Genomic DNA, 10432 nt, shown 5'->3' with positions numbered 1-10432 from the left:
CAAGCCCTTTTCAAAAGGATGTGGGCATGGGACAGTTAAAAGTTACACGAACAAAGCTCGGGTTCTAAGAAGACAGCCGACTCTGAGCAGGGGAAGGCAGTGGGGGCCTCGTGGGGAGAATCTGAGCTCCACCTCGCTAGGTGGCTGTGTTGATGCTGCCACTCCCACGCCAGCCTCCCCCCGAGAATGTCCGTCGCAGGAATGGACCACAGCGCTCAGCCACCCACCCCACTCATTGTGACCAAGGGCGTGATACCATATGGGGGACCATACAAGTTTCGTGCAGCGTTTCTGTAGAGATGCGTTATTTTTAATGAAAATGTCGACGTGGTTAGTTAAAAGAGTACGCCACACATAGTTCAGAAGCCCAGGCTGCATGTGTCAGTGGACTGACCAGGTTGGACACTCCATGCTGACTGGCTTTCTGAAGCCCTGGCCAGCGCTGTCCTGATTGCCCAGTGACCGTGATGCTCCGAATCGCACGCTGTTGCTTCTCGTTGCTGCTGGTGTTTTGAGAGTGAGCGATCCCCGTCAGATTTTTTAGTGTGTGAGCTATGTGATCGTGGTCATTAGGATTTGGGAACCTGATCCAATAACCCGTGGAGAAGAAACACCAAAACCAAAAGAGGCTTCCCCTCCCTCAGTTACTAATGACTCTGTAACCAATAATTCAGTATGGAAAGTTTCCACAAAATGGTTCTGTGAGAAAGAGTGCATAGAAATCATTGAAGGCTGTATCACATATTCGGATTAAGAGTGACGGTAGATATGGTCTTGTGGAGGAGGAATCCCATGGGAGCGGGGTGCCCCCGTGAGGGATCACTGTGAGTGACACAGACCCTCCTGACGCCACTGCCACTCATGAGAAGACGTGTGTGCGCGCGCGCGGCGCGCGCATGCAGGGGGATTGATACATGCTCTCAGGACTCCTGAGCAGCCTTGAGCAGGCTTCCGCAGGCTCTGACTCATTATAGGAGCCTCGAAGTTCCTACAAGTAGGACAGTCCTGAGCACCAGGCAGACCCTGCCCAGCGGACAGGAAGTGGGGATAATTGCAGGGGAAATAAGTGGGGGCTGGGGGAGTCTGGATGGCAGGTTTATAGGAGGAGCCAGCAGGAGTGCCCTGCTTGCTGAGAGGCGGGCAGGACCTGCAGACAGAGATGAGAAAAAAATCAATACTTGGTTAGGAGGACTGTAATGGGGTTCAACTTCCAGGAAGATCAGACTGTTTGGAAGCTTCTGGTAGTGGGGGGTTTCTACTAAGGATGGTTTCAGCTTCCTGCCCCCTCCCCATGTTTAGAGGAGAAGTGAGTTGAGTGGTCTTGGGAAACCCAGAGACAGTAGAAAGGGTTGCCTTGTGCACTGTCTTTGTAGATCCAAAGATTTGAGAAGCTTGCTTGTGGCCAAGCAATTGACTTTGTTGTGGGGGAAGCTGCCGCCTCTGTTTCTTATTTTCACATGACTTTGTATATAAAGGTCGATGGTAACTCCCAAAGACTTCCCTGCCTCCTTTTCTTTTACCCTTGGGCCTTTCACCCTTTGCTGGTCCAGTAGAAATCCCATGATTGGGCTTCAGCTTGGTGCACTGAGTCAGGTCTGCAGGCTGATGCCACCAGGGGCCATGTCCTCCAGGCTCCTGGCTGGGCTCCATGTTTGCATGTGCTCGCACCTGCACCATGCTCGGCTGCCGTGGTTTGGAAGCAGTCTCAGAGCCTTTGCATCTGCTGCAGAAGCAGTCCCAGCTGGGGGTGACTCAGCAGGCCGCCCTGGTGGCTGAACCAGGCTGTCCCTGACTCAGTAGGGTGCTTCGATGTCCTCTGCCACCCCTGAAAGCCTTGGTATCCCCATTTGTGACTCAGACCCCAGCTGGGCATTAATAGGTCTCAGTAAAAGCTCATTGATTAGGCTCAGATGAAAGGGGCCGAGAGTGCAAAGCGAGACAGGTCTTTTGGGAGGAGGAAGGGCGGCAGCTGTTTAGGTGACAGTGAGGGGAGACGCTGGCGTCTCAGACAAGAAGCTGGGCGAGAAGGCCATTGGAGCTCGGGAAAAGAAGGCAGCGTTCCATTCTCTCCCCTCCTGACTGCTCCTTCTGCAGAGTGGGTGTGTAGGGAGAGCACGGGAGGAGGGCTTGGTTCACTCCAGACCAGGGGTCTCCTTCCCATGTCAAGCTGCTGGCTCAGGCGACCCACCTCCTCGTCCTCCTCTCCCCGTACTCTGAGAGTTGTTTGAGAAATCATGTCAAGGCAACCTGGAAGATTCTTATTTCAAACATTACAGAACTCTTGAGCTCCAGAAAAGACCCAATTATTTTTGACTGGGTTTAAAGAGCTCACACCTTCCCAGCTGAGCCCTTCTCTCCCAGGTGTCAGCTCTGCTTTGGGCTTCCTGCATTTTCACCCCAAACCCCCTTGGGAGGTGAATAGCCCTCACCTTTGTCCTCTCTGATGACTGAGTCTGGGACAAGGGCAAAACCCCAAACCAAACTCAATGCCTTCGCATTGATACCGACTCAGAGTGACCCTACAGGGCAAGGTAGAACTGCCGCTAAGTCTTTCAGGGACTAGATAGCCTCATCTTTCTCCACTGGTGGTTTTGAACTGCTGCCCTTGCGGCTAGCAGCTCAACATCTAACCACCACACCGCCATGACCCCCGGTGATAAGGATGTTGTTACATGCCATCGAGTCGGTTCCAACCCACGGTGACCCTGTGCACAACAGAACGGAACACTGCCCGCTCCTGCACCGACCTCCCGGTCGTTCTTAGGTCTGAGCCCACTGTGGCAGCCCCGGTGCCCGGCCATCTTGCCGAGGGCCTTCCTCTTTTTCGCTGCCCCTCCAGTTTACCCAGCATGGTAGCCTTCTGTAGGTGTCTCCTGACGTGTCCCAAGTGAGATGAAGCCTCACCATCCTTGCCTCGAGGGAGCACTCTGGCCGCACTTCTTCCCAGATAGATCAGTGTGTCCGTTTAGCCGTCCACGGGACAAGGGTTGGGTAGGGATTTGGGGATGGCTTTCTCAGGAGACTCCTGGGAAGGGGAGGCCTGGTGGGTGGCTGGGGGTGGGGAGAACAGGAGGATCTGGAGAAAGGAAGCCATGCATAGAGCTGATGAGCTCTTCTGTGTGACCCCTGGGGAAAGGCGTCTGTCCCTGGGCTAGTGGGCTGAGCACCATGTCACGTGTCAACGTCAGAAAGACCTCAGAGAAAGCTTTCGGTGCACGAATCTCCTTTGTAAACACTCCAGCCACGTGGTTGGACAACCTGTGCACACCCTGAAAGACAGGGAGTCCCTGCCTTCATCAGGTGACCCAAAGGATCTCAGAGAAGCTCCCATGCTCAGAAAGTCCTTGCGTCTTTATTGTGTGCCCCTCATCCTTCCCTTTGAGCCCGCAGGGGAACAGGCCCAAGCTCCTTTACCTGGTAGCCCTTCGACTATCTCCTACCCCAGCTATGGTTCAGCCTGACCCAGAGTGGGGGTGTTCTCACAATTCTGGAAGCACAGGGAGGGGCTGCCTTGGGCGGGGCCAGCTGCTCTCCTGCCAGTTAGCACTCCCACTGGCTCAGCCAGCCCTGGTGGAGCAGGGTTCCTTCCATGCCCCACCCTCGGCAGCACCACCTTCCCCAGTCTTTGTGTCGTCTGGGGTGTCCAGGCAACAGGAAACAAACAAACATGAGACCAAGTGAGTGAGGGCTGGTCAAGACGTGCTTAGAGGGGGGCTAGACGCACAGCCGGCTTAGCTCTGGTGCCTGCCAGCTTCCACGCGCCTGCTCGGGGCAACTGCCAGGAGGGTAAGGCAAACCGGGAGCCTTTGGTTCTCTGCTGCAGGTAGCACAAAGGCCAATTTTTGTATACAGATTCAAGGGGCTGAGTCTCATTGGATGTTTGGGTTAATTCATCACAAAGTTTCTATCTATCTATCATCTATCTATCTATCTATCTATTCATCTATCTATCTATCTATCTGTCTAATCTATCTATCATCTATCTATCTATCTGGCCTAGGGCCATCAGTCACAGCCGCCTAGTCCGTCCTGAGGCCTGGCTTTGATCCCAGTAAGGTGCGCAGGGTTTGGGGAGAAGCTCTTAGATGTCCACTCTCAAGGGTCTCTCCCACTCAATCCAAGAAGAAGCATCAGGCGTCTCTTCTGACGTCACTCTCTTCTCAGTTCTGGTTGGGCAGGTTTATTTCCCCAAGTCGGAAATACCCTTCTGATTGCCTCTCTACTGCTGGCACGTCCTTGTTACCATGCTCACCTGCCTGAACGTCACGCCTGTGTGTGTGTGTGTGTGTGTGTGTGTGTGTGTATGTGTGTAGAGCCAAGGGTGGTGCCCTTGGCCTTGTCTCCCCTGCCTGCCCAGACTGGGTGCTCTGGAAGGCGAGAAACTGAGGCTCCTGTGTTGCCATATCCTGGGGCCCAGTGCAAGCACCAGCCAAAGCAGACACATGTGTGGTGTTGGTGGGTGAATCAAGGCTGTCCTACAGGACAGGGCTGAACTCGGGAGGGAGCTGGATGTGTCCTCAGGTGTGTGTTCTCAGGAATTTGCACACTTTATAAACTGACATCTCCACTCATCCCTGGTAACCATCTACCACCTGCCACTGCCAATGGGCTTGCTGATATGGTGGTTGCTTAGGTCAATCTTTGTAGTGATGAGGACTAATTTCATGCTACTTGCTCTTAAGAGTGTTGGTCAGCCCCAGACTCCACTAGATGGGGGAGACTTGGGCATACCCTGGCTCCCTCCTAGGGTGCCCCTTCCTCTGAGATTGGCCAGCAGAGACCATGAAGGATGGAGAGCTGAAGCAGGGACTCAGGCTGCATATACGTAAAGCTCTTGCCCGCCAGCCCTGATTGGGGTCTCAATCTCCGCCCCACCCACATCCACAAACTCCCCACACATTCAGTCACCCTCCTCTCTGAACTGGGAAGGCCTGGTGGTACAGCAGATTCACACTGGGCTAACCGCAAGGTCAGCAGTTCAAACCCACCAGCTGCTCCTTGGGAGTAAGATGAGGCTTTCCGCTCCCATAAGATGTTAGTCTGGAACCTCCAGGGCAGTTGTACCTGGCCCTCTAGGGTCACGATGAGGTGGAATCAACTCAACGGCAGTGTTTCTTCCTCTGTCTCTTGGGACAGAGTTGAATTCCACTCCTGGCCATCCTGCAGGCAGCAGCACCATGTTCTGTTGGGTTATCAATGGCTAATTTGGGGGGAAGCAGATCGCCAAGCCTTTCTTTCAAGGCACGTCTTGATGGACTGAAATGTCCAGACTTAGATTAGCCACCACATGCATTAATCATTTGTCCGACTCAGGACTCTTCTCCCTCTCTAGCTAACCCTAACTCTTCCCGGACAGCCCTCACGTCCCCCCGCCCCCCCAAAGGAGTAGCACTCCCAGCACACACTACCACCTCTCGGTCCCCAGCCCAACGGACCCAACCATGGCCTCGGCACTGACCTACACGGAAAGCCAGCAGCTGCAGGCTCTCCTGGGTGTCTCTGCTTTTTCCTCCAAGGAATCTCGGTCTCATCTCCTCTAGACTTAGGAGGAAGCTGGCCACCACTTTTCCTCAGAAGTTTTCTCTGCGGGGCAAGTCCCTGGCCCAGGTTCCTTGGTGTTGGAGGGTTGAATGAGCCTGGGTCTCCACGCGGATGCGGGAGAGGGGCTGAGGAGCCCATTGGTGGTGTAGGCAGGTCTGGAAAGCGCCAAACAGCAGTCCTGGGGCTCAGGAAAGAGTGGTGAGGAAACTTGGGTCTTTACCCAAGCAGCTGGGAAAGAAGTTTGGGGCAGGGGGAGAGCAGGAAGACGGGGCTGCGTGGAGTTACTGGAAAGTCACCCTGGATGAAGAGGTAGGGAAGGCTTTTGCTCAACTGTCTCCCTCTGGTTCTGGGCAGCAGCTCATCTCAGATGCAACCTTTGGGCTACTCTGGGCCCTTTTCTTCTGGTCTCTGTCCATCTCTACTTTTGACTTCCTGTTTCTGTCCTAGGACAGCAGCAAATGTGAGCCAGATCAGGGTGGCCCCAGCTGAGAGCTGTGGGTTGATTGTTCAGGACACAGCAAGAGGCCCTTTGGGAAATATGTTCCCTGACCCCTCTGGCTTCTCCACCTCTTGCTGAAGTCTGGACGGGCCATTTGGATGCCACCTGGGCCTTTGTCCAGGGCTGTCACCAACGGGGTGCGCACTACACTGGGAGACACTCTGCCAAGGGATCACACCAAAATGACTGTCTATAAAATCTTCATTCGGCGTTTCAACAGACATTTATTTTTTAATGAAAATACCCCAGCAGTCATAACAACGAAAACAGCTTTTCGTAATCCCAGCTTACACCTGTCAATGCACCTACATAGGTGAGACTCTGTGCTGATTGTTGAACCTTTTCATATCCTCTGGCCAGAGTTGTCGCATCGCCAACTACAATGCCGCTTCAAATCACGTGGTCTCACCTGCCGGCCCTTCTGGTGTTTTATAGTCACTGCTTTGGCCATTTCTGGTGTTAGGCACAATACTGTGGTGATTACTATTTGTGAAGCTCTGTCAATGATTTTGAAAGTAAAGTAGTAAGTAAAAGAAAAGAGGGAAAACCAAAAAAGGTTTCTGCTCAGTTATTATTAAGACAGCAACTGTAAGAGCATTGTAATTCACGGTAGAAAGGCTTTACAAGGCAATGTGGTTGCCTGCGTCCTCGTCGGCTCCCGCTCAGACGGACCCAGCGAAACCACTCAGTCTTGAGCGATCCTCACAATCCATCTCGTTGAGGGTCTCCTTTTTTCGCTGCCCCTCTACCATGCAGGACGTCCTTCTCCAGGGACTGGTCCCTCCTGATCGATAGCACGTCCAAAGTCCGTGAGATGACGTCTCACCAGCATTCCGGCTGACCGTCCTCCGAGACTGCTGTGCTCACTCTCCTGGGGTCCGTGGTACCGCGGGTGTTCTTTGCCAACACCAACACTCAAACGCATCGATTCTTCTCCTGTCCATATTCCTATCATCTAAGAAATGCTACATTTAAGCAATTTATACCATACGTTTTGCACATTGTCCTATGGTTATAGTTGATAGTAGTACTAAGGATTCTGTAGGGTCTGGGACAGGAGGAGATCCGTGGTTGCGGTGGTGGAGTGACGCCAACCCCAGGGACACTACTGTGCCCATCACTGTTCCATTCTGTGCCCTTTACTGATCCCTCCACCTCCTGGTTTCTTCCTCAGCCTCTCTCTGGGGCACAGAGGGAGCGCTGGTAATCGCAGATCTCATCTGTTTGCACTTATATGGGGCCTGAAAAGAAAGGAGGTGGGGAAATGGGCGGGGAGAAAAGGAGAGGAGGAGTCAGAACTGGGGAGGTCTTGCCTTCCCGGCAAGAGGAGGGAGTCCCAAGAAAAACACGCGCTGTGGGTCTCCCAAAGGGCAAGGCCTGTGGGCTGCACCCATACTGCGCTGTGTCAGCTGATCCTGATAGTATTCTGGCGGCCCCACCTTTCACCCTCCCCACCAAATCCTAAGCGTTCAGGGGGCAGGGCTGGAAGGCTAACAGCTCCTTTACAGGCCACAGATTGCAAGGAGGTGGCAATTAGTTCTCAGTGGGTCAAGGGGGAACCAGGATGCTGCCCTGCCTTTTCAGGTTTCGAGGGATCCCACTGCGGAATCCTTTTAATAGCTGTTCTTCTAGGACGGTGGTTCTCAACCTTGCTCATGTCACGACCCTTTAATACAGTTCCTCATGTTGTGGTGACCCCCAACCATAAAATTATTTTCGTTGCTACTCCATAACTGTCATTTTGATACTCTTATGAATTGGGTGACCTCTGTGAAAGGGTTATTTGACACCCAATGGGGTTGCGACCCACAGGTTGAGAACTGCTGTTCTAGGAGCATTTAATCTAGACCCATGGTCTCCCTCAACTCCCCTCTCCTGGACTCCCAAACCACCTCCCACTCTGGTAAGACTCGGATGGACCCATCCTCTGACCACTTACCACACCCCCCTCCTCAGATGCCTTTCACAGAATGGGACCGGGTTGTTGTGGGGTCTCATTTGCTGTGGGATTAACTAGCTTCCTACCTCTCACACTGATGGGCTCTTGCACATTTTAATCCCTCCTTGGAGTTCTGGGACCTCAACCAACATGGGCTTTTGGAATTCGCCTAGAGCTCAAGGGTGAACACTCAGACATGCCTGGATTTAGCCGATGGAGGCTGAGGTCTTTCTAGATCATAAATGAAACTTCAACAACGATTTCCATGAAACCTATATATATTTAACCCTATATATGTTTTAATCTTAACTCTAGCCTGTTCACACCCAAATCCCAGACTTAGTGGTAATTGCAATCCTAAATCAATCTCCACGCAGCTTTCAGTTTAGCCCTAACTGTATTCCCAAGCCTGGCTATAAAAGAAGCTAAAGCCCTCCTCCTTATCACAACACAAATCCCAGCCCTAAACCCTAGCCTCAATTCTAGCTCTAATTCCAACCGTAACCACAACCTTAACTCCAAGTTCCAACCTCAAATCTACCCTCAACCTCATTCAGAAGTCTAATGAACCCAACCTGAACCCTTGCTCTAATCTTCAATCCAACGCTCACATTAGCTCAGACCTGGAACCAATTAACCCCAACCCTACACTTCAGTTTAATGGAGTCGCCATCTGGAGTCCCTTCTTTGTCTGCCCTTCCCTGGTCCCATCTCTTCTTCTCCTCGACAACCCATCAGTAATTTTCCATGTGTTTGGTTTTCCTGGGTGGGCCTAGCAACATGAGGGTCATGAGTCCATTTTCTCGGGTTGTGCTGGACTGAGAGTCAGGGGTCTGGGTATCCCCAACTTAGTTTCCAGCAGCCGCATCTTGGATGAATTCCCATGTTTCTCCAGGCCTCTGTTTCCCCATCTATAAAATGGGGATAATGATCCCTGGCCTCCAGAGGGTACCAGGCAATCCCATAAACCTCAGAAATAAACAAGGAAATATGGATACTCATTGTGTCCAGCTGGTGGGCCCTGGAGCGCCCTGTTATTGTTGGGAGGGGGTAGGTTTGGAACGCAGAGATGCTGGCCTCCACGTGCTTCCTTATTATACTTGTTTTTCCTGGAGGGGTGGGCCCTCACAGCATTCCCGCGCACCATAACTCTCCCCAAGACTCTTCCCCCTCTGTCCTTCCTGTGCCTAGGTCAGGACAGGAGAGAGAGGTGAGGAAGGACCTTTGACTCTCTGAGACAGTCAAGCTGTTGAACAGGTCACTCACGACCCCACCACTGTGCACGGGAATAGTAGAGTCCAGGGGAGGCCTGGGGCCTGTCCCTGGGCCAATGATGGCCAGTCACTTTCCCCCTTCTAGGATCCCCTACTCCAATCTCCTCAGAACTGGGCTGGCTTAGTCCCCACAGTGACCAGTCAGTTCAGGTTATGAGGGTGCTTGGCCTCCCTTCAGATGTACAGAACAAGACCACCCAGTGATCCCCCACACAGAGGGGCTTAGCCCACTCGAGAGAAACAAGCCTCCTATATGTCTGTCTCACCATGTGTACACATTCACATGGCAGTCTGTCTCACTGTGTGTGCACACTCACAGGGACAGTCTGTCTCACATGGACAGTCACACTCACACGGCAGTCTGTCTCACTGTGTGTGCACACTCACAGGGACAGTCTGTCTCACATGGACAGTCACACTCACATGGCATTCTGTCTCACTGAGTATGTGCACACTCACAGGGGCAGTCTGTCCATGTGTACACTCATATGGACAGTCTATCTCACTGAGTGTGCACCCACTCACACGGGCAGTATCTCCTTGTGTGCACGCTCACAAGGCCAGTCTGAGTGTATGCACGCACACAGGCTTGCTCCTCCCCAGTCCTCCCAGCACTGTTCTCACCAACATTCCTTTACACAGGAGCTCAACAATCGTATCCACTGGCCTCTGTCCCTCTTCTCTCAGGCCTAACTAAAGTAGCCTCAGTCCTGTATCAGAACTGGGGGCGGGCCCCCCATGGTGTCCCCTGGTCCCCTGCAGCTGGGGACAACCTGGGTCAGGGATGGATGGGGGCATAGTTAAGGGCAAGGAGGACAGACAGGTCAAGACCATGTTCCCACACATCTCTTCCCTTCCTTTTAGCTCAGGAGACCTCCTGACTCGCTTTGAAGGGCCAAAGGCCTTAAGGGGAGGGCGGGCCGGGCATTCCTAAGTGCCTTTCATCTGCCTGGCCCTTCCTTCCAACCCCAGGTCGTCCTGGCAATAGGGAGAATACCCTGCTCAGTGGTGCCCCTGCCAACAGACCTGGGTGTGAGTGTCCTGTGCCTTTGTTCAGGTTTCTTGGGAGGGGCAGAGGTACTTGGAGGGGGCAAGGATTTGGGATGCTGGAATCGGCTAAGGGAATGCCTGTGCCTTGGAATTAGTATTAACCCTGCAAGGCCTGGCCATCCTTCCTCC

The 10432-nt window shown here is 53.0% G+C and overlaps 1 long non-coding RNA gene across 1 annotated transcript in view; it reads right to left on the bottom strand.

The window, feature by feature from the left end:
• Positions 1–6244: 6244 nt before the first annotated feature.
• Positions 6245–10432, bottom strand: part of LOC123522623 — a 6156-nt gene continuing 1968 nt past the window's right edge. Inside the window, exon 2 of the long non-coding RNA XR_006680861.1 lies at positions 6245–7281. This is a non-coding gene — a long non-coding RNA (uncharacterized LOC123522623). The remainder of the gene's footprint in view (positions 7282–10432) is intronic.

This window comes from Echinops telfairi, unplaced genomic scaffold (assembly GCF_000313985.2).
Source record: "Echinops telfairi isolate 266 unplaced genomic scaffold, ASM31398v2 ScPeMD7_7425;HRSCAF=8463, whole genome shotgun sequence".
Lineage (NCBI taxonomy): Eukaryota > Metazoa > Chordata > Mammalia > Afrosoricida > Tenrecidae > Echinops > Echinops telfairi.
The sequence above is the reverse complement of the archived record's forward strand: the minus strand, read 5'-3'. Positions and strand labels throughout refer to the sequence as shown.